Consider the following 23,593-nt stretch of genomic DNA (forward strand, 5'->3'; position numbering starts at 1 on the left):
AATTAAGTCTTTCGTTAAAATTAACCATGATTCTTCATCGTTTTTTTTCTGTTCTGAAAAGGCTGGTAAAGGCTTGATGAATTTCGAATAATTTAAAAAAAAGCGAAAAATACTTGCTCTTGTCTGGAAATGTGTCAAGTTTCATCAACCATTACGGAGAACCAACAAGATTGTTTTTCTTCAACTTTGATTGGCGATTTACGTAAATTGAGTTTGATCACTTTTTATCATTCCTCTCAAAAATTTGGGGGTGCGACCGCCCCTCTTGACCCCCCTATTTGCCGCCCCTGACTCCAACCCAATGTCTTTTTTTTTATTACAAAAAATGTGCATTCGTTTTATTAATCCAATTTTATTGCATTATAATAGGGGACTAGTTGGTACAGTTATCACTTATTAAATGCTCTTCTTAGTATGAATTCCCTCCAAGCTATGTTAACAAACAGAAAAAATAATCTTTAAAATGTCAACTACTGGTGGTTTTACCTTACCCTGTTTTCTGAACAGTTTTTGGTTTACTTGGGATTTTGTGTTTTGGAAAAGGACATTTCCCAGTTCCCTCTTTGGATCCGCTTTTGCAATTCTCTCCTCGCTTTTCTGCAAGTTCAATTTCTATAAATAGAAGGATTTTCCTGCACTCTATTCTAAAAGTTTTTAGGTACTTATGAGATTGGGGGGGGGGGTACATTCCTCCAGTTCCCCTCGGTGGATCCACTTCTGCTACTGTCTAATCGCTTTTCCTGGAGCCTTACGTCAAGTTCTAAAAATCAGTAAAAAAAAAATCCTGTACGTTGTTTTCTGAAGAGTTTTATGATCACTTTTTATTTTTCGAGGGGAGAGGAGAACATTCTGTGTTTTACTCTGTGTTTTGAACAGTTTTGAACAGTTTTTGGTTTACTTGGGATTTTGTGTTTTGGAAAAGGACCTTTTTCAGTTCCCTTCTTTAGTTCCGCTTTTGCAATTCTCTCTTTGCATTTTCATGCGCCTTTCTTCAAGTTCAAATTCTATAAAACAGAATTTTCCTGCTTTCTGTTCTAAAACTTTTTCGAAAGGTATACATGAGAATTTGGGGGTAGGGGAACATTTCTCCAGTTCCCCTCCGTGTATCCGCTTCCGCTATTGTCTAATCGCTTTTCCTTGAGCCTTTCGTCCTCTAAAAAACAGGAAAAGAAAAAAAAATCTTGTACCGTATTTTCCTGCGTATTATCCGCAGGTCCTAAAATCGGGCTGAAGAAAAAAAAAGCTTCGTATAATCCGCGGATAATACGATGTAAAACGATAAAGTTTGAATTTAACATACCATTTGAACAACTAGTTTTTGCCGTGCCAGTGGCAGAAACTGGTTATAACCGGTAAAAACCGGCAGAAACTGGCAGAAACTTAAAAGTGTCTTTAATAACTCAAGTAATTAGTAAATGATATTTGTTTAAGTAAACTAAAAAATTAAACATCATTTCATCATTTAAAAAAATAAAATCCAGTGCTAGTGCTCTTGATTTAATTCAGAAAGGGAACTTTTCAATTGCAGAGGCTCGTAGTGTTTGGATTAATTTAACAAAGGATAAAAAATCATACGTGGGTGCTTAGGAAAGAGGAGTGACATACAGAATTAAACTGGCATTACTGATTGTAATTTGCTCACTCATATGCTTCCTCTAAATTGTTTGTGATTGAAATTATCATGTCACGTGCTTCAAGAAGAAAGTGCCAGAATTTTACTTGCCTAGAATTTTGTACCTAATGTCACAGCTTTACAAAACAAATTGGCCCCATTTCTCAAAACTTATTTTTCTAGTCAAATTTTTACCACAACCACAGTTACTACCACCTAACATGATGGACCAGTTATACAATAGATGAAAGCTTCACGAGCATTGCTTGCTCCTTGATGCATTGTCTGCTAGCTCTTCTGTTTCAAGAATATTCTAAAGTTTCTCATTTGTGCATATTAAATTGAGAACCTGTTTAGATTTTTGAAACCACCTTTTCAAAGAGGCAATTGCAGAGTCCCAACAATGTAACATTTGATTTTGAATTGTGATAATTTTGTGATAAATTTACAGTGCTTTGGTTAACAATTAATTATTTTTTCCATGTATTTTCTGTTGTACATTAAAATCCCCCTAATGGGGACACTAACGGGAATTTTTTTTTTTGTCCACAACAGAGCTGGTGTCCGTAGGACAGGGATTTAATAATGTTATTTGCATTGCAACTGGGGAATTAAAAATTCTCCGCATAAGAGGGATGTCCGCCTTTAGTGGTGTCCGTTAGGAGGGGTTTTAACAATATCATGAATTAATTTTTCATTTTGTGAGTTTTTGCCAGTTTCTGCCGCAAATGTGGCAGAAAGTGGTTTTTGCCATGCCGGTTTTAACCGGTTTCTACCAGTGGTTTTAACCACCTCGGCAGAAACTTGCCAACCCTGGGTACAGCACATGAGATTTTGGGGGAAGGCAAACATTTCTCCTATTCCCCTCCGTGGATCCGCTTTCGCTATTGTCTAATCACTTTTCGAAGCCTTTCGTCAAACTCTAAAAAACAGAAAAAAAAAAAAAATCCTGTACTTTGTTTTCTGAACAGTTTTAGGATTACTTGGGATTTTATTTTTTTGAAGGGGGAGGAGAACATTCCCCAGTTCCCTTCCTTGGATCCGCTCTTGCAATTCTCTCTTAACTTTTCCTTGCGCTTTTCTTCAAGTTCCATAAAACAGAAGAATTTTGCTGTACTCTGTTGTGAAAATGTTTAGGTACACGTGAGATTTTGGGGGGAGGGGAACATTCCCCCATTTCCCCCCATGGATCTGCCATCCGCCTCTGCTATTGCCTGATCGTTTTTCCTGGAGCCTATTTTCAAGTTCAAGTTCTATAAAACAATACCTTCCTATTCTCTGTTCTAAAACCTTTTAGGTGCACATGATATGTTGGGGGAGGGGAACATTCCTCTAGTTCCCCTCCGTGGATCCGCTTCTGCTGTTTTCTAATCACTTTTCCTGAAGCTTTTCTTCAAGTTCAAGTTCAATAAAATAGAAGAATTTTCCTGCACTTTGTTGTGAAAATTTTTAGGTATATAGGATTTGGAGGCGGCATTCCCTCAGTTCCCCTCCGTTGATCTGCTTCTGCTGTTGTCTAATTGCTTTTCCCGATATCTAAGTTCACGTTCTAAAAACGGGAAAAAAATTCTGTACTCCTGTTTCCTGAACTGTTTTAGGCACACTTGGAATTTTTTTGAGGAGGGGGGGGGGACATTCCCACAGTTCTCCTATTTGAATCTGCTATTGCAATTCTCTCCTCGCTTTTCCTGGCGCTTTTCTTGAAGTTCAAGTTTTAAAAAACAGAAGAATTGTGCTGCATTCTGTTCTGAAAATTTTTAGGTACACTTGGGATTTTGGAGGGGGAACGTTCCCCCAGTTCCCCTCCCGTGGATCCGCGCCTGCTTTTGCTGCTGTTGGTCACTTTTTAGATGCTACAATCCACTAAAACACCCGTCGGTTTCTTTTAGTGAGCTTCTCTTTCCTTCCACTGTTTTGCTTTGCCAAGCTTGTCTTACCGCGATGTGTGTATACTAGCATGACTTTAGATACTGTACCTTTAGAAACGCTAAAAAGTTGAGATGTTTCAATTACACTTGCTCCAGCTAGACGCGCTCCAACAATTTGGCCTCTTTAAAAAATTGAGAGGTCCGGCATTTCACGCGCTTGAAAAAAATCCAAAACGTCCAGAACTTCCGTTAAACTACCAAATACTAACAGATCATATACATTGCTATTTATAAAAAATATAGATATCTAGTTTTATTCTTTATTACATACAAAGCGCATTCAAAACTGTCACTTTTATTCATAGGTGTTTCCATTTTTTTGATAACTACCTGTACCTTTGTGCGGAAAAGTAAAGTTTGGATGAAAAGGGATCTCTTTTCATCCAAAAGCTCACTATTTGCATTTAAAAAGAGATTCCTTGAAACCTCAAAACGCGTGCATGCAGTAATCTACTAATTTTGTGCGTCAAAACGTTGTTGATCACCATTTGCTACACTCAGGATGGGGTTCATATTGTCAATACTTAGACCAAGTAATGACTTCCTCTCATACCAAAAAAAAACATTATCTTTCCCATTATCTACCCCATTATCTTTCCCTGTGTTTGAGATACGTTCGAAACATTTAAGGGGCCATCAATTTTATACACCTCCTTACATTTCTAACCTCTTGACGGCCTGCACATTTGCATCAAGGGCAAGCTATACAGGGTGTCTCAAAAGGTCGTTTACAAACTTAACATGCTGGTCTGTCATATCATGATGAACAAGATTTACATAGGAACATGTGTTCGCAAACGCAATGCTGGCGCACTCCATGCACACAAAGTCAGACACTAACGGATGCACAACATGTCACATATCTATTATACAAAGACGGTTTTATACAACATTTTAGTCTTTTAGGAAAGCTTAAAGCAGTTGCTAAAATTTGAGTCCTGCCAGCTCTCATAATCACGTTGCAACGACAACGCAGCGATCAGAGAAATCTTGTCAGAATGGATCGTTATTACGACGGTCGGTACTTCGTTCGTTGCGACGGTGTCTGACAGTTAAAGGCAGCAAATTTCAACAACAGCTATAAGCCTTCCTTGAAAACTAAAATGTTGTGTAAAATCGTCTTTGTGTAATAAATATGCGACATGTTCTGCATCCGTTAGTGCCTGACTTGGTGTGCGTAGTGCGCCAGCATTGGGCTTGCGAACGTATGTTACTATGTAAATCTTGTTCATCATGATATGGCAGACCAGCATGTTAAGTTTGTAAACGACCTTTTGGGACACCCTGTATATAAAAAGCGTTCATAGTTTTTGTTGGTCTTTTGTAGATTAGCCCACTTAAAATTTCCTTATAACGCAAAATATAGTAATATTGTGCTGTATAATTATAGCAAACAAAATTAAGATGAGTTCGGGTAAGTACGTCGCCTGAGAATTTTAGGAATGCTGACATGAGGAGACTTCTGCCCTACATTGAATATGTTGGGAGAATGTCTAGTGATAATTCCTATAAGTAATTAGATAGACTTAGTAGGCACTGGTTTGCTTAGATAAACCGCAATGAGTGATAACTTACATATCTTGTACAGAACTCTAATGTGAAGATTGAGAAGTCTAGAGTTTCTATTTTGTTGTCATATCAAGCAGCTGAAGTCAGCAAGTGTAAGTTGTATTTTTTAGTAAGTTACTACTAACATAAATGGCGGTTTTTTTTGTTGTTTTTTTTACTGTAACCAGACTTAGTTTATACGAGGGGTCGCACTTTCCCTTTTTTAAAGTCAGATGGGGTAAGTGTGTTCCATATTATGTGGCAAGTGCAACCCATGTAATTTGCCTTTAATTTTGCTTATGGTGAATTCCAGGAAAAAGGAGACTTGACATTTGAATTTTAAAAACTAATATTCTGCCACTTGTCATGTACCGTTCTCTTCAGAAATAAATGAGTTTCTTGAATCTGAACCTATTTTCCCCGCATAGTTTGATGACTTCCCGAAAATCAAGTGCAAAATCAAGCTTTCTCTTGGTGTTTTTACAGAGCAAACAATCTCTTTTTTCTTACACACTGTAATTTCAAAAAACTTGTTATCATCATATAATATTTAGGTTAACTTTTATCTTTTGAATCTCTAGTTAAACATTTTGGTAAGTAGTTTGAAATTTTTTTTTCCAACTACGAAATAGATCCATTATTAAAGTGACAATTTGATGTCCTTTCGTTACCAAAATACTACATCTCAGTTAGTTCACCAAGAACCTATTGGGCAAAAAACTTATGTTTTTTTATGCAAAGCAGATATATATCTCTCGTTTAGGAGGCATAGTTGTAATTTTAACTTATATTTAATTTATATAGTTTTTAATGGTAACGGAAGGACAAAAAAAATGTATGGTAACGGAAGGACATTTTACTATATAACCTGGTACAGGGTAAAATTTTAGAATGCTAGTATAAGACAAACTGTTGTTTAAAGTTAGTAGTCATATTTAAAATACATTGCTCAAAACAATTAAAGGATATTGAGATTTTGGGTTCATTTTGAACCTGGAGAACTTTTTAAAAGATTGATACATTATCGACAGGCGTTAGTAAACCATTTGAGACAAAAATTACATTTGTATGGCAGGAAAAAATACTTTTATTCAACTTTTGAATACAAAAAGGAAAAAAAAAAAAAAACGCGCTTTGTGCGTATGAGAAAAGCAATAAAAAATTGGGGTTTTCTTAAAAGAAAATCGTTTCTAATAAAGGGTATGGTAACCCCGGATGGTTAGCAATGTAAAACACCTCTGAGGCATGGAATTAATGAGGCTATTAATGAGGGGCTGGGGTATTCTGCCCCACTCCTCCTGAAGCGCTCTTTTCGGTTCTTGGAGAGTTTGGGGAGGTGGTAGGCGTCCAAAAACTCGTTGCCTAGAATGTCCCAAACATGCTCTATTGGGTTCATATCTGGAGAACATGCTGGTCATTCCATTCGTATGATTCCTTCCGCCAAAAGAAAATCATTCATCAAGTAAGAACGATGTGGTCTGCTATTTTCGTCCATTAACATGAAGTCACTTCCAATTGTTGCAGGGTAAAGGACTACAATAGGTGTGAGGATCTCATCCCTACTTTGACGAACGGTCAGAGTTCCATTCGGAATGACATGCAGCTCGGTGCGCTCATCAATGGAGATGCTAGCAAGCACCATCACATCACCACCACCAAATCTGACACTTTTGGGCGCGAACGCTGGATTGTTTCTAGTGCCAAGTTCCCTCCAGATGAAAATACGCCATTAAATGGATAAAGACAAGCACGGGACTCGTCAGAGAAAAAAAATATTGCTCCATTCATTTCTTCTCCAATTCACATGCTCTGTTACCCACTCCCTATATCGCGACGGAGTCTCGCAGCTAATGCGACACAGACCATTGGTTGACGAGCATACAGACTTACAGCGTGAAGGCGATTTCGGACAGTTTGTGTCAAAATTGTGGTGCCAGTATCCGAGCGAAGGTGTCGTTGTAGTGGGGTGGCATTCATACTTCGGTGCCTCGGAGCCGTTAAAGCTAAATAACGGTCTTCTTTGAGCGTTGTTGACCGTCTGCGACCTTTCCCTGATCTTCGGCCAGCATTTCCAGTCTCTAAAAACCGTTTCCATCTCGTAGAAATCATACTTTGCTAAACTCCAATAGCTTCTGCTGCCTTGGCTTGTGTTTGACTTCCCTCCAGCCTGATAACCACTTTAGAAGCTTCTGGTTCCGTTAAATGAGTTCGTTGAGGCATCGCATTCATCGAAACAACGCGCTTATTGAATGTCGATCATTATTTTCTGCTTTGTCTTACAATATGTTAAGAGCGGAATCTCATTCGCCGCCACTGAAACGTCGTCTTCGATGTCAAACTCAAAATTTGCATACTGCGACGCTTGAAATTAAGAAGAATTTGCATTTGTAACTCCCTTCTTAGATTCTATGCAAAAAAATATTTGCTAATACCTTTTTTTCTACAAAAACTTTCAATATCCTTTAATTGTTTGGAGCAGTGTATAAATAAGTAATATTTGCACAAAAATTATGTGTGCTTTCGTTTAAAGAGTATTAATTTATTTAATTTTTTTTAAAAATGTTTCGTGATTTTATTTCTTTTATTGTATGTGATGAAAATCATGAAAACTACACTTGAAACTCCTAAGCATGTGAAAATCATTTTGGTATGAAATGTTTGGGATATGACAAGCCAATTTAAGCAGAAACATTTGCTTGAAATTTTAAAATTAATATTGGACTAATACAATATTGAAACTGCTTTCAGATTTGTTGCTACAAGACACAGGAAATGATTGTAGAGAGCATTGGTTTAACCGTTAAACATACTACGAAGAAATCAATAAATTCAAAGATCAACTTTCAAAAAGATGGAGTAATATGGGTTCTCATTCTGACACACAAAATATGCACTATTTGAACCCTATAACAAGTTATGTTATTGAATATAGTAAGTACTTCAACAAATCGAAGGAGATTTCATTCAAAAGTCAACAGACTGAGCACGGTTATAAATAATGTTAAAGATAAAGAAGAATATGGCAAAGAATTCATTAACGTCTGGACAAGTTTTGTTAGTTGGATGGAAGGGAAAGAAATTTACTATAAGAGCAACGTTGGATAGCTGCTTCATATACATGATGAAGGAATAGGAATAGCTTGTTTGTGAATACATAATAATGTGGGAATGATCTTTGCGTTTTCTGAGAAAGAAGAGAAATGTTCTAAGGATTCGAATAAAATTATTGAATATTTAAAGAATTCAGAATTGTAACAAATGGCTCAGGCATTAGAAATAAGTGTTTCAGACTGCTGTATTAGCTGAATAAATATTTTTAAGTTGAAATTTACCAAGTTTAATTGTTTTGCACTTCTTGTTTTTCCGTTACTTTGCTCCCGTTACGGTTAACAAATACATCATTTATGTGCTTAAAATATTTTTTTTGAAACTAGAGGTGAAATTGTTTTGATTGAACACTCCAGTATGTGATCCGATTTATACAGAATTTTAATGTTTATAGTTTAGCTAAACTTTTGGGGAGAACATGATAGCGTAAAAATCATGTCGCAAAAATGTCCTTTCGTTACCGTTTTTTAAATTTGATTTTAAAAAACAGTTACTAACAAAACCGTCTTAGCTTTGGCTTTTTTAGCAACTTACCATGATGTGTATAAAAGTCTATGCATCAGTTTTTGAGAAATAGATATTTTTATATGCTTACAGACAGAAATACATCGATTTTTTACTTCCTTTTACAAAAAGGGAAGTATTGTATTCGCCAAAAAATTTTCACTCAAAAATCGGCTTTAATTTCCATTTTTCTCACCCCCGAATGAATGTTGAGTTTTTTTTTTTTTTTTTTTTTTGTCGACCCGACCTCACGTGGAACCTACGGGACCTACAGACACCCGAAATATCCATTTTGACGACCCCCGAGTTAATTACAACGAATTTTCTCGTGACGTCCGTATGTGCGTATGTGTGTATGTATCTCGCATAACTCAAAAATGGTATGTCCTAGAAAGTTGAAATTTGGTACGTAGACTCCTAGTAGGGCCTAGTTGTGCACCTTCCCTTTTGGTTGCATTCGGATATTCCCAAGGAGATCTTTTACCCCTTTTTTGGGGGGAAATCATTGTTAATTTCGATGTAAACTCAAGTGGTGTTATAATTTGTTGGACACTTGGCGATATATCGCCAGTCTTTTGGTCGCCAAGTTTTGTCGCCAACTTGGCGACAAATTCGGCGATGTTTTTTTTTTTTTAATTTTAAATTTGGTTTCAATATGGCCACTGTTGGTGATATTTAGAGAGTAAACAATTGAATCACATTAAAATTGCCAATAATGGGGAAATGACATTAAATTGGAGTAAAAGGAAGTCATGCGATGCACACATCAGCTCGTTTTGTAAAAACTGTCTTTCCATTACCGCTGGAATTCACCTTACAGTTCATATTTTCAGTTCACTCTTTGTTTATACTCTTTTCACCAACTTCATCTAAAATCCAAATGTGCGTTCAATTTGGGAAAGGGTGAGAACATATGCTCAAAAAATGTACCAAAAGAAATCGTATCTCAAGGATAACCTCAAAGCAACGTTAGTCATTGTAAAAACTGAAAAATCAGGTGTGAATTAGATACTTTCAACACAGTGGTTAGGTAATTTGGCATTCCAAAATGAACTTTTGTTTATCATTTAAAAGCTAGGTGAGGTCGGATATCTTTTTTTGGTAGAGTTCCTGCGATTCTTTAATTAGTAAAAGAACACAGAATTAAAATGAAAGCAATTTTTATGTGACAGAAATGAGTTTAAAATAATCAACGATAAAGCTTTACTGGCTGAAGAAATCAGAAAATATGAAGAAATGAAATATTAAGAAAATCAAAAAAGGAGATTTGGACCATATCTTCTGTAAAATGGGCAAATCAAAATATGTGTAAGAGAGATCAAGTCAATCTGTAAGATTGCTATGTAATATATTCAGAAAACCAAAAAACATGCTTCTGGTGCTACATTATCTATAAACATATAAAAGTAGAATCAATGAGAAAGAAATAGTTGAGTTGAAACTCTCTGCATTCTCCCACAGTAAATTATGGGCGGAAGAAAGACAGCTCTGTTTCTCGTTCACATTCACAAGTTTTAAAGCATAGTGTCATGATTTTTAATTACGTACTTCTTTATCTTTTTTCATGTTGCTTCTTCTTTCTTTCTTTTTTAACAAATAAAGTGTCTGCATCTTACATTATTGTTTCAGTTCGGCTCCGTATTCCATTTGCTTTTCTCGTTTAAATTAGCTAAAAACCAAAACTATGCATAATAGGTGTCTAACGGAAAATATGCTTAAAAATTCAATATTACAGTGTAACATTCATGCTCAATTCAATGCAAATATAAATGCGGGATGAAAGTGGAAAGGGTCACACTTACCTCTCCACGTGGGTCAAGTGCGACCCTTAGAAGAAGTGCCTTAAAAGAGAGCTTAAAGCTGCTGTTATTGGTTTAATTGCCATAATATACGCTTGAAAACTTTTCGAAAGGACCTGAAAATGAACCTTAAAAATTTAGTGAATGTACTAGTTTTTTAATCGAGCACCATCATTCAGAAACTGATCTTTGAAATTTAGGGTACGCCCTTACCCGAACTCACTTCATTTACTAACTTCAACCTTTTCATTTATGAACATTTTAAAATATCTTCTTTGTTTTTCTAATTTATATGTACATGCTTTATTTTATTTATTCTTTTATTTATTTTACAAGAATTCATGGTTGAAGCAATATTAATTTAAAGTTTTCTCTTTCCAATTTGTACATTAAGCGCACACTATAACACAGGCCTAATTTAATAGGACTTTTTTCCACACTCATTTTTTAGCTTAGTGCTTTAAATTTTCCCCGTTGTTTTTATTAAAAAACGTCCTGAATACAGTGGCTACTAATAAGACAATAGCAACCAATTTAAAAGTGTACACTTACTAAAAAAATATTTTGGTTGAGTAAGAAAAGAGAATTTGAATAGATATCAAGTGAGAAAAAAAGTAGATCAAGTGAGAAAAAAAACGCTAGGGATAAAATCAATTTAAGGAAGAAATTATGTAGGGGAATATGGGGCAAATGGTTAAGATGACTGAGTTTTTTCAAAATGAACAAATCGGAAGTTTGTTTTGAAAATTACAGTAGACAAAAAAGAACATTGTATTTTGTAATAAAACTTGCATTGAAACATTATTTTTTATTTTTGGCAGTAAATTTGAGTCTTCAAAAGCAAAAAAAAAGTGAAAAGTTCTCACTTTTTTTTCCATGGGGCAAAGAGAAAAATTAAATATTTCTCTAATGAAATACAGGGTGTCCGAAAAGTCCTTGACACACTTAAAAAATTCATAGAAAACCAACAAATTGTCGTTGCGGTTTGCACTATAATACTTCACAGGTTCAAGAGTTTTTATTTAAAAGTAACTTTTAAATCGTTTTTGTTGACATGGAGAAAACGCAAAAAGGAATGAAAATTACTTACCGAAGAATTACAAGCATAGCATATACTGACACCCAGACTGCGAAATGCCTTTTTTCTTCATCTTTTTTCCCCCTTTTCATTTTCTCCCCCGATGTAATAAAAACTCTTGAACCTGTGAAGTATTATGGTGCAAACCGCAACGACAATTTGTTGTTTTTCTATGAATTTTTTAAATGTGTCAAGGGCTTTTCGGACACCCTGTATTTTCTATTCGATTATCAAATATATTTTTGATCAAAAGAATCAGTAAATAAAAGGTTGAACGAATAAATGAAAAGATAATGAAACGAATAATTAAATGAATAAATCAGTTAATATCAATGAAGAAAAATAAACGAATAAGTAAAAGAATGAATGAATAAGAAAATAAGAGAATGAATGAATTAATAAGTGAATTACTAAATGAAGGAGTGCAAATAAATTAATTAATAAATAAAAACGTGATTTTATATTAGATGATTGAGTGAGTAAATGAAACAAACTATATCACTTTGCCCCATCCACTTTGCCCCGCATGTACTTAAATAATTGAACAATTTATTTAAAATGCAAATAAGCTTAATATTAACTAAATTAATAATGCATTGAATATAAGGAGGTCTCAATACTTAAAATGATAAAAACAAGAACGTTATCATTTTATAGCAACAAAAATAAGTTTTGACTTGCAAAAAATATTACAATATGAGTACCAATTTTTTAAAATTGCCTTTATTACCAAATGCCATAATCTTCGGCGGTGTTTTTATCCTGACTGGAATAGACTACATATGGTACTACATAGTTGAAATAATACCAGATAGGTGGAGCTAAAAGCAGAGGAAATATTTCATCATTTCACTTTGCCCCACGTTCCCCTATGTACTAAGTAAAAGATAGAAATAATGAGATTTTACATTTTCAAAAGGATTTCTAGGGTTAAAAATAAAAAATGATTTAAAACAGTTATGCACAGCAATGTAATAACAGAAAACTGTCTTGAAATTTTTTTCCACTGAGCTTAGTTTTTGTTTCAGTATACGCAGCTAAATACTTTTTAACCAAGTAACTAAATTCCTTAATAATTATAAGTGTATTAATTTAAGGATGTTTTTAAACATTGATATAGAAGGAAAGTTATTTAGCTGTGAATTTCAACAAGCAATGATTAGCTTAGAACATCCCTTTGAACACAAAAATATACGGGCTAAGCATTTTCTGTTAAGAATAATGGTTTTTCTCTTTTTCAGCGCAGGTTGATGGTGGAAACTACATCCCAACTCGATCAACTAAAGATGAAAATAAACTTGCTACAGATATACTTCATTTAATCCGTTAGTCAAAAAATCGAAATTTAGCTCAAAAAACTGAGAATTTCAAACGCATCACTGACTATTGAGGGAAATCTGCAACAAATACCGCGCCAGAAGAATGACCGTTTTTAGTCGCCTCTTGCTAAACGTTTGGCTTTTTTTTTTTTTTTTTTTTGTTGACTGATATACTGCTTTTTAAACATCAAGGAGGAAACGATGACATTTCAAGGAGTATTTCGCTGCCAGAGTGTCGTCAAATATGGTGTCAATGACTGAAGGTGTTTTATAGTGAATTGAACTGCTCGATGTAAACATTTTCCCTTAAGGAACAAACCTAAGTTTCATATCTTGAAAGAGCAGTAGATTTCATTATTTTCGTTATAGAAAATGCAATACATTTGAAAGAAAGTCGGCTGATACAAGTATGTTTACAGTCACAAGTAATTTTTTAATTTTATGCTAAATTTCTAGAAATATCATACTTGCTTAAATATTGTTAGGCATTCTGTCTGTGAACTTAGAACATTTCATAACGAAAAAATATGTTTAGGTCAGTGGTTTCCAAACTTTTTTTACTTGCACCCCCCTTTTCCTATACAAAACCTGTTCTCCCACCTTATTAATTTCTTAATATTCTGTTTCATTAATGCTATCCTGGTGTTATAATTTATTTAATGGATAAGAAAACAACACATATAGTTTTTTTTTCTGCATACCCGATGCCTAAAAATTTTTTGAGTTATTATTATATTGATATGTATTGTTTTACTATACTTAACAAATTGTACAAAATTACATCATAAAATAGATAATTAAAATGGAACATTAGAGAAACATTAATGCAATATTAATGCACTGTTCGTAGAAGGTTAAACCATGATTATTACCCGATAGCTATTTCACTTTTTTCGTCTCGGCTGCGTTCCTCCATTAGAACAATTCTATGCCTACCTAGGGAGGTTCGCCTCATAGATCGGAAATCACTGGTTTAGCTTGATCCTTTTCTTGAATTCTGCAGTATATTGTTAGTATTATGAACAAATTGAACAATAATTGAGAAGTTTATAAAGACATTACTTATTAATTAACAAAGAAAAAGTTAAATTATTGAAGCAAAGTTAAAATAATAAATTCCCAAGAAGAGTAACTTGACTAACTATGACGACGTTTAGCGCAAAGGGCACCATCACGAAGTTTCAAGTTTGAAATATAAATAAATAAATGATGTAATTCTTAAAATTTGCTTCCTATAACCAGCAGATGATTAATCAGAATTGGTAAAAATCATGCCTGAATGTTATTATTTTTAGAATACTTCCTTGTTTACAGTAACTGTAGCATCCCAGAAAGGAATTTCTGTAAACTTAAATAATGCAAATTTATTTAAGACTCTCAGTGAAGCAAGGGAGAATAAGAGGTATATGTAGAGGGCAATGTTTCATAAAGTGGTAGATATCAACTCCTTGGATGTCAACAAAGTTTTAAAAAAGGTCGGTGAAGCAATGACGGATGCAGACGATCCTGTGGGGAAGGGCGGTTGAATAATGCATTAAGGGGGGGGGAGAGGGGGACTAATGCAAATATTTTTTTTTTTAAGTTTAAGAACTGAAGCATGTTTTTTTATATTTTTTGGAATAATGTGTATCGGTCAAAGAGTTTGAATGAAAGTTGTAAGTGTTTCGAGTACCACACAAGAAGAAAAAATTTAAAAAAAAAAAGTTTCTACTAATATTCTGGGTCTATTATCTAATTTAAACCTTTCAAATTTGATTCGTTGGAGGACTCGGGAAGTTTTTTCAGTAGCTATTCAGGTCCTCAATTGTACTTTTTTCCTTATAAAATAAAGTTGCAGTATGAAAATGGCATCTCTTTTTACCAGTTTTCGTACCGAATAATAATGAAATACTAAAATTGCTTTTGTAAATTAAATTTGCAGATAGTTATAGATTTGTTTGTTGATTGAGTTGCTTAATATTCGCGCATACTAAGTAGGAGTGTTTAAAGGCTCTCCCCCGGAAATTTTTGTTAGGAACGCATTTTTAGACTATTTGGTGGTTAATAAGAGGAAAGGATGTTTGATGGTCCCATTCCGGAAATTTTTTGAAACTTAAGGGTATATTTTCGAAAACACAATTGTTTGCCATCTTTGTGTTCTTGAAGGGTTAAAGGATGAGATTCAGGAATTATCCCCAATCGTTTTATGTTATTAGAGCTTCAAAAACGCAATTTTAGATTTGTTTAGTAATGCTAAAAATACTGGGGGTTCGTGGGCTTTACCCCGGAAAAAATTTTGGAATTGAAGTCATAAAAACGCAATTGTAGGCTATCTTTGATAACGTAACAGAAAACATGGGGTTCAGAACTTTTCCTCAGAAACTTTTCGATGTAGGAGTTCCAAAAACGCTGTTTTAGACGATCTTTGAATGGTGTTGAAAGATGAGGAAAGAAGGACATGTGGGCACTTCTCCGGAAATTTTTTGAAATTGAAGTCTTAAAAACGCGGTTGTAAGCCATCTTTTATGACGTAGGGGGAATTAACTGGGTTCAGAACTTTCCATCGGAAATTGTTCGAAGTTGGAGCCTTGAAATGCTATGGTTAGCCATCATTGGTAGCGTTAAGGAAATGGATGGAGTCGGGATTTATCCCTCAACTTTTTCAACATTTAAACTTCAAAAATGTAATGTTAGAGGGTCTTCATTGACGTTAGGAGAAGGACTCAAGATCGAGGGCTCTCCCCCGGAATTTGTTTGGAATTGAAGGCCCTCATTAACAACATTTTCGAAAAAGTTTTCGATTTCGGCAATTTTTTCGAAATTAAAGCTCTAAGAATTCAAAAGTTTTGACGATCTTCGATTGTATTGGAGACAGGGGGTTGAGGAACTGGCCCGGGGAAATTTTTCGGAATTATAGTCGTAAAAATACAGTTGTAGACGACTTTTGTGATGTGTTGGGAGGAGGGGGGGATTTTGGTGACCTTTTCCCGGAATTTTTTTGAATTTATAAACCTTTTGGGGGGCGACCGCCCCAATCGCCCCCCTGTGGATCCGCCATTGCGGTGAAGTCTAGGGGTCAATAAGGGATCGATAATTTTTTTTATGGTCAATAGGAACTACTGGAGGTGTATCAGTCAAAATACAAAGAAAATTTGGATCAAATGATATTTGTAGGATAAAAGCTCCAGTAGTCGTCCATTTAAGACAGCGATTGCTGTTTTTTGTTATCCTATAAACTTCAGCAATCAATACAACAACAAAAACATTGTAAGGCTTTAAGGCTATACCTTTCTGATAATGATTCACTAAATGTTTTCAGAAAAAAAAGCATTTTTACTTTAAAAACTAATCTATTGTTAACACTAGAAAATGCTCCAGTAGTCGGCCATAGAAGTCCAGTGCTCGGTCATGTATGAACCCAGTAGTCGGCCGTTTCATTTTCATTACTCTTGGGTATGAGTGAATAAATTTAAACAAAATTTAATGCAGAACTTACAGCACAGCATTGCACTTACAAAATTAATTGTTCCAATAATTACGAAAGAATTCTGCATTCTTGATGTCTTCTTAACATCTATGTTTATATGATTTTTCAATACGCAACTAGTTTGGATATGCATCACATGCAATAAAATTTTTATTATTTATCTTCTACATCACTTACTAAAAAGTAATATCATATACTGCGAAAATAGAAATTAAAGAATGGAAAAAACCCGGGTTTTTTGGGATAAGAACTTTGAAACCATGAGAACGTAGATTCCTCCCCCCCCCCCTCCGCTGGCGCAAAAGGTTTCAATTGTGTATGCTAAGATAAAGACTGAATAAAAGAGTTGATAAAATTCATGATCGATAAAGAATGAATTAATGATTAACATAATTGACACATGACTGGTTCATGTTCATTAGAACGAAACTTCAACATACGGAACATAAAATTAAAATTGTAGTTTTGGAAACAATTTGGCCTTAAAACAAAGCAAATAAAAATCCGTTCAAAAAGCAAGTAAAGGATTGGCAATCGTAGGCACATCTAAAACAAAATTTATAACAAGAAAAAGATACTTTTATTATGAACGAACTGGAGTAAGATGAATTATGTTAAGAGGTCTGTATTTTCAATGTTTTTCTCGGATGGCAAAGGGTATGAATTCAGTGCATTTTATAGGAAAAAAAATCAAAATACAAGCACAAATGCATATTTAAATTATGTTGTGAAAATACGGAGGGTCAATTGCCCTCTCCCCCCTTCTCCCCACTTATTGCCCAGATGATCGCCCTGTATGTGGGTAAATTGAAACTAAGGGTTGTCATGAAGATAATATTACAGCTTTCAACAAGAGCATTAGTAAACAATGAATAAACTAAAATGGAGTGGGTAGCAACGTAATGTAATTTTGAAACCACGTTATTTTAAAACGAATTCGGAATAACGTTTAAACAAGAAGTAAATTTTGATTTTCCTTATGAAAAAACCCAACGAACAAAATATTTGGTTAAAAGCAGTAATAAAAAGTGGTACCAACATTTGGAATAATCAGTCTAGAATACAGGTTTCTTGAACCTTTGGTGAAGCAAATAGTTTAGCAAAATGAGCAGTAATTAGAGCTAACGTAACTATTGAAGTATTACATCTTAATTCCTTACAATGGGAATGTTTATTTATTGCCTGTTAAATACTAATTGTAGTCAGATCATTTGTTTTATCAATTTCATCAACCAGTCATGATTTGATTGAAAAAAAAACCCCTGATAAATTACCATTTGGTAATGACAAGTTGAGTATCAGAGTTTATATTCTAAACTCAACTACGGACTAAATTCACAACATGTTTTCAACCTTGTTTTTGAGAATTCTAAATTAAAATCAACATTAGAAGCAGTAAAATGATGAAATGACTCTTTTTGTCATAAAAAATTAAGGCACAAAATTTAAACATTTTCTTTTGAAGAAATAACGTTAGAAAGGGAATTTTTACTCAAAATAGCTAAATTGCCGCTGTGTCAATACTTTATTTTAATAACTATTTGATGAAAATTAGAAAATCCAATGCAAGTACGCAGTCGACTACTGGATAGATCAACCAAACAGTATAGAACCAGTGGTCAATCTGCTATGACCGACTATTGGAAATGCATAAGAATTCAGTACCCAGTAATCGGCCACTCCTCTAAAATTAATTGAGTCTAAGAAGTTTATTCTTTAATTAAAACTTTATGTTATACAATCCATTAAAACATTAATAAAAGTAAATTTACAGTAGAACGAAAAAAAGAAAGGTACTTAACATTTAAAGATGATGTGTCTTTAACAAACAAAAAAAAAAAAGAAAGCAGAATCGTAAACTAGGATGATGGTCATATCATTTAAAATAAAATGACTCATTACTACTTAATAAAAAGTGTTTACAACTTTATTGTTATTGGATGATAATTAAGGACAGGTAAAGAAATGTGGGAATGCATCATATCCGATTTTGAGTTATACATATTCTATTTATAAGGAGTTTTATGTCCTTGCGGCCGACTGCTGGAAACTGGCCGACTACTGGAGTCTAAACTCTTGGAGAAAACTTTAAGGGGTGTAAGGGGGAGGGGAAGATAAGAATCAAGAATCATACTGGAACATATATCCGCTGACGCACTACATGCACACAAAGCCAGGAACTGGAGGATACACCAACTCCCTATGTGTGGGTAATGGTGTTTGTCGTTTGTAATACATGAGTATTCCATGTACACATTTTTAAACTTCTAAATTTTCCATTCTTTTATCTTTCTATTGCAATCACAACAAAATTTGTTCCTCCCTTCCCCTCCAAATACCGATTAAAGAACCCAAACTAAGCTAATATTTAGTAACTATTTCAATTGTACCGCTTTCACTATTGGAAGTTAGTGGTGTACCATTTTCTAAAATATTCTAATTATCAGGTATAATCATGTTTCATCGACTCTACACCGGTATTGTTTGCTTTAAATGAGATCACATATTGTTCCGCAGAAGCTGAAGTCATACAAAGCTATTGTGTTCTCCCGGGCTTTTTGTCTGATGGTATCACTACAAGTGCGATAAGTATGATTATTGGTGAATCACGTTTTTGTTATACTGACTAATGCTTTTTAAAACACGTTCAGTAATATGCAGTAGAACAGGAAGAATTTTTACTTCCTGATACATTTCAAACAATAAAAATGTTTCTAAATCTTAGTAAATTTTCTGAAATAAATGTGTGCATTTAATTGCATTTAGTGAAGTGCAAAAAAAAAAAAATATGTTCATGTTTTTATACATCTAGCTCGTCTTACTTGAAAATAGAAACATGAATATTTTAAATAGTTCTTTCGGTCATCTGTGTTACGTGCCTTAAAATTTTGACGTTTGATTCCAAATGAATTTAGTATAAAAATAAACTGGGATATATCAGGGCTGCAGAGTCGGATTCGAAGAGTCGGAGTCAGATTGATTTTAGGATGAAGGAATCTGAGTCGGAGTCAAGATTCGCAGGTTTGAAGTTCCTAGAGTCAGAAGGCAATTCCATGAAACTAGAGACATCACAATAAAAAAAACTTCGTTGTATCAGTATTTTTTTTCTTTCATATGAGGTAAAAAAGACTATTTTCATAATACTATGCAAAAAAAAGTTATTAACACATTTTTGTAAGTTTTATAGGCACATTTTTATAATACTACCTAGTGCCTAGGTGTCGTTGTATTAGCGGTTCTAAAAGGTAATCTTTTTTTTTTTTCACTTAGGAAATGAATTGGTACGTCTACAATCTAATTTGTATTTGAAATTTAGTTAACATAGGAAGAGGTTAGACTAACAAAGAAACTTTAAACTGTTAACAATTGTCTTGTAACATTTTTTTTTTTAACTAGGCCTCATTAATGTAACATCAGTCACAAACTTGTATAAAAGTTTGTATTGCCTAAACAAAAACAAACCCAAGTTTATAAAAAGTCATATTCTCTTCATTTATAATGATATCTTTAATATTAATCCCTTAAACATTTAGAAACATTTGACTTTACGTATTTAAAATTTATTTAAAATATATAACATCAGTCACTGTAACATCAGTCACATTTCTGTTTTCGTTAATATAACTTAAACAAATTGCATAAACGGCGTTGAATGCTGCAAAAAAGGAGGCGAAAGGAATAAAAAAATAAAGAAAAACTTGAAGATTACAAAAAGTAAAACAAAGCAGAAGCTAAAAAGAGCAGAGGAGAAAAAATAAATACAAAATTTTCAAAAACCTAGCATTATTACCAAAGTTAGTTCAGAATAAAGCTAAAAAGAGAAATTAGGTGAAGAAGTAGAATAAGAGTAGAAAAAATTTTAAGTATTAAAGTATCATGTATTAATTGGCAGCTGCATTACCCCTCTTTAAAATAATGAAACCTGGGTAAAATCTGTTTGAGTCGGCCATTTTCCCTCCAAGTCCTCCTGCCTCTGCTTGTAGAGTCAGAATCGGACTTGGAGTCGAAGGTTTTAAAATTTCCGGAGTCGGAGCCGGTCCTTTTCCCTCCGACTCCGCAGTCCTAGTATATATTAATTTTCTCTGATGTACACTTTTTGATGCAATCTATACCTGACAAATATTCTTTGAATTAATCTAGAAAATAAAATGCAGCACAGATTTCAAAGAATTGATTTCTTAAGCATGAGTTGGGTAACCACTTACCTCTTGATTTGGGGTAACTGTGGCTTGAAAAGGGGAAAGTAGTTTCAGGAGGGGGAAATGTGAAGAATTGTCTTTTCTCAATTTTACAAATAACACATATATTGTGGTAAAGTGTGATTCAGTTCAAACTATTATTAACGGACTTTCATCGGACATTTAAAATGATGAAGAGATAGCCATAGAAAGAAAAAGTCTCAAAAAATACTTTTATTAGAAAACTTCTGAAAAACCTTTCCAAAAGTAGCAAGTTGTTATAAACAAATAACAATGTAATTCCCTGAAAAGGAATACAGGAAAAAAAATTGTGACTATGGAAGGCTAAATGAAAATGTACAATCTGTGAGGAAAATTAGTGGGTCTCATATACATTCACGATACCATTAAATTGGTACATAACCCGCATACAAGCAAACTTTTAATTGCATTTTGTTAGACAGCCAAAATAATTGATTCTGAACAGGAGTTTATTTTGCATCAAACGGAATGAAAGAAATACACTGCACTTTGAAATTATAGGTCTATTTGAACAATGTTCTGTATAAATATTTAAGTAGAAATTTTATGCTTATAAATTACTTAATTTTACGCGATTCCGAATTTCGTTGTGAAGCTGTTTTAAAAAGATAGGTTCACGGCCAACGTAAGATGCTACCTAAGCCGACTAATAAAGATAATCTACGCTGGTCTAGGATAGCACCTATAAAAGATGGGCCTTTATGATACTTTCCACTAACAAGTTTTTCTGCCTAAATTTACCTAAATATCGTAGTTAAGTCTTTTGAATGCTTTCCTGTTTTTGGAACCGATTTCAACATCAGGTCTTAAACAAGCAAAATAGGTCGCCAGTTTAGTCTTTCATTCGTTGAACAGAGCAAGGTTCATGCATTCAAGACATTAGATCCCGCGAGTGAGAGAAATTTTCTCGCACTACCTATTTCCCCTCAAAAAATGTTAATCATGGTTTTTAGTTGAAAATATTTCAGTTACTATTTATTCTAAGCATCACATGCTATATAAAATAATACTACCTGCTGAAACAAACAAAATATGAAGAAACAAAAGAAAACAAAATGTTTTTTTTTTTTCTTCTTGATGCGAGTATTTCGCTCACGGTGGAAGTTCTGAAAGGTTAACCAGATTCCATAATGTGTGAACAACTTTGTGTCTTGGAAATGTTTGTAGCAAGAAAAAATCATCTTAGCGTCTATCAAAAATGACACTTTGAGAATAGATAACTATCGTATAACAGTTACAATCTGGAAATGCGTGTTATCTTCACTTGATCCTTTAAATCGAATTTTCCAAATCAACAGTCAAAAGAAGTGCGCATTTAAGTTTAATTGAAGAGGAAGTACAAAGAAAAATAGAAGAAATTCGCAACAATGAAAGCAAATATTCAACAATTCTAGAATACTCTTCTCATCTCTAGTTTATCACTGAACATTACTGGATGCCAGCAGATGGCTGACAATTTTTTAGACATGATTTACGGAATAATACGCAGATATTCTCGCAAAGGCACGTTGGTGATATGGGCCGCATTAGGATTGAAAGAAAAAAACTGATTTGGCATTTATAGACAGTCGCTTGAATCGGAAGAGAACCAAGAGCTGCTTGAATTTTATTTTCCTTTAAAGTTTGGAAACATTAGGGGGTCCAGTACTCATGTTGCAACAAACAAAACAGTACTACTGTGCATACTGCCAATTAAACGTTTGACTTGCCTGGATAATGGTACACATGTTATTAGATTGGCTACCTTGCAGACTCGACTTAAATCCTGTTTACAAAATGTTGGGGCATTCCCGCAAGAGCAGTCTATGCAGGTGGAAGGCAATAAAATTGAACTGCAGATTTAAAAATAATTATTTCTTCCAAAACGCAAAAAATCGAGCAAAGGTATTAAAATTTTGTAAAAACTTGTCAAAACAATGCCGAGAAGATTTATTAGTTGATCCTAAAAAAGGATGGCAAAGTTTCTTATTAAATCTGGCTGGCTGCCATCCGATGTTTCGAAAAGTAAAACAGATTAATTAATTAATCCTAAAAAAAGATGGCAAAGTTTCTTATTAAATCTGGCTGGCTGCCATCAAATATTTTGAAAAGTAAAACAGATTTATTTATTAATCCTAAAAAAAGATGGCAAAGTTTCGAATTAAATTGTGATTTTTGATTCAGCGTATCAATCTTTTTGAAACAGTTTGTCCTAAACTTTTTTGCTTTTTGTAAAACCTATTTTGCTGCCTTTGGATGGCATTCAAAGGTGGATCAAATGTTTTGAAAAATAAAACTTGATTTTTTTAGTAATGCATTGCTAACTTTAGAAAACTAGCATTCGCAATATAGGCCATCGTGTTTAACCGTCTTAAAACATCATTTAGTCAGTTCGTCGATAACAAGGTGGCAAAAAAACAACAACATTTTTTGATGATTAGTATAATAATAATCATAACCATTATAAAAAATAATATTAATGAAAAAATAACCATTGTGTTTCAGTATTGGTGTGACACTGAATCTTCGCATTTAGCTTATGCTTCACATTTTCTCAGCTACTCTATGACCTAAGGGGCTGTAAATAAATGATGTCACGCTTTGAAGAGAGGGGAGTTGGTTAAATTATATGACAAGGGGGAGGGGAAGGGGAACAAAAAGTGTGACATCACGAATTTTTTATAAGAATGTGTTTATGAAAAACAGCGTGACATGTGACATTATTTATGAACAGCCCCGCAGAAGAACTGATAAAGTAAAAGTTCCCTAATTAGTGAAGATCCGCAATGATCTTCCATACTTCAAGAAAATTTGAACCCCCCATGTCTAAGACTGCAAAACTTTTGACTCACCCGTTATGATGGACCCGTTACGAGGACAGCAGTGCAGAAAGGACACTCCGAAGCTTTCAAACACTGCGACGCACATTTTACCAGCTCATTCTACAACGACGCACTTCATACCCAGTTCACTCACTGACTTCAGTTTGGAGACTTGTTTTTCTTGGATTTAGTTTCAAAAGGAAAAAAAGG

The 23,593-nt window shown here is 34.0% G+C and overlaps 1 protein-coding gene across 2 annotated transcripts in view; it reads right to left on the reverse strand.

The window, feature by feature from the left end:
• The window catches only part of LOC129233677 (alpha- and gamma-adaptin-binding protein p34-like), a 71,705-nt gene that overhangs the window by 41,065 nt on the left and 7,047 nt on the right, over positions 1-23,593 (reverse strand). The window contains exon 1 of one of the 2 annotated variants that reach the window (XM_054867667.1): positions 23,414-23,451. The exons of the other annotated variant lie outside the window; for it this stretch is intronic. The gene's annotated coding sequence lies outside the window, so the exon portion shown is untranslated. Of the gene's footprint in view, positions 1-23,413; positions 23,452-23,593 lie in introns of those variants that run through there. 2 annotated transcript variants of the gene reach the window in all.

The sequence above is a fragment of the Uloborus diversus genome, chromosome 1 (assembly GCF_026930045.1).
Source record: "Uloborus diversus isolate 005 chromosome 1, Udiv.v.3.1, whole genome shotgun sequence".
NCBI classification, from domain to species: Eukaryota; Metazoa; Arthropoda; class Arachnida; order Araneae; family Uloboridae; genus Uloborus; species Uloborus diversus.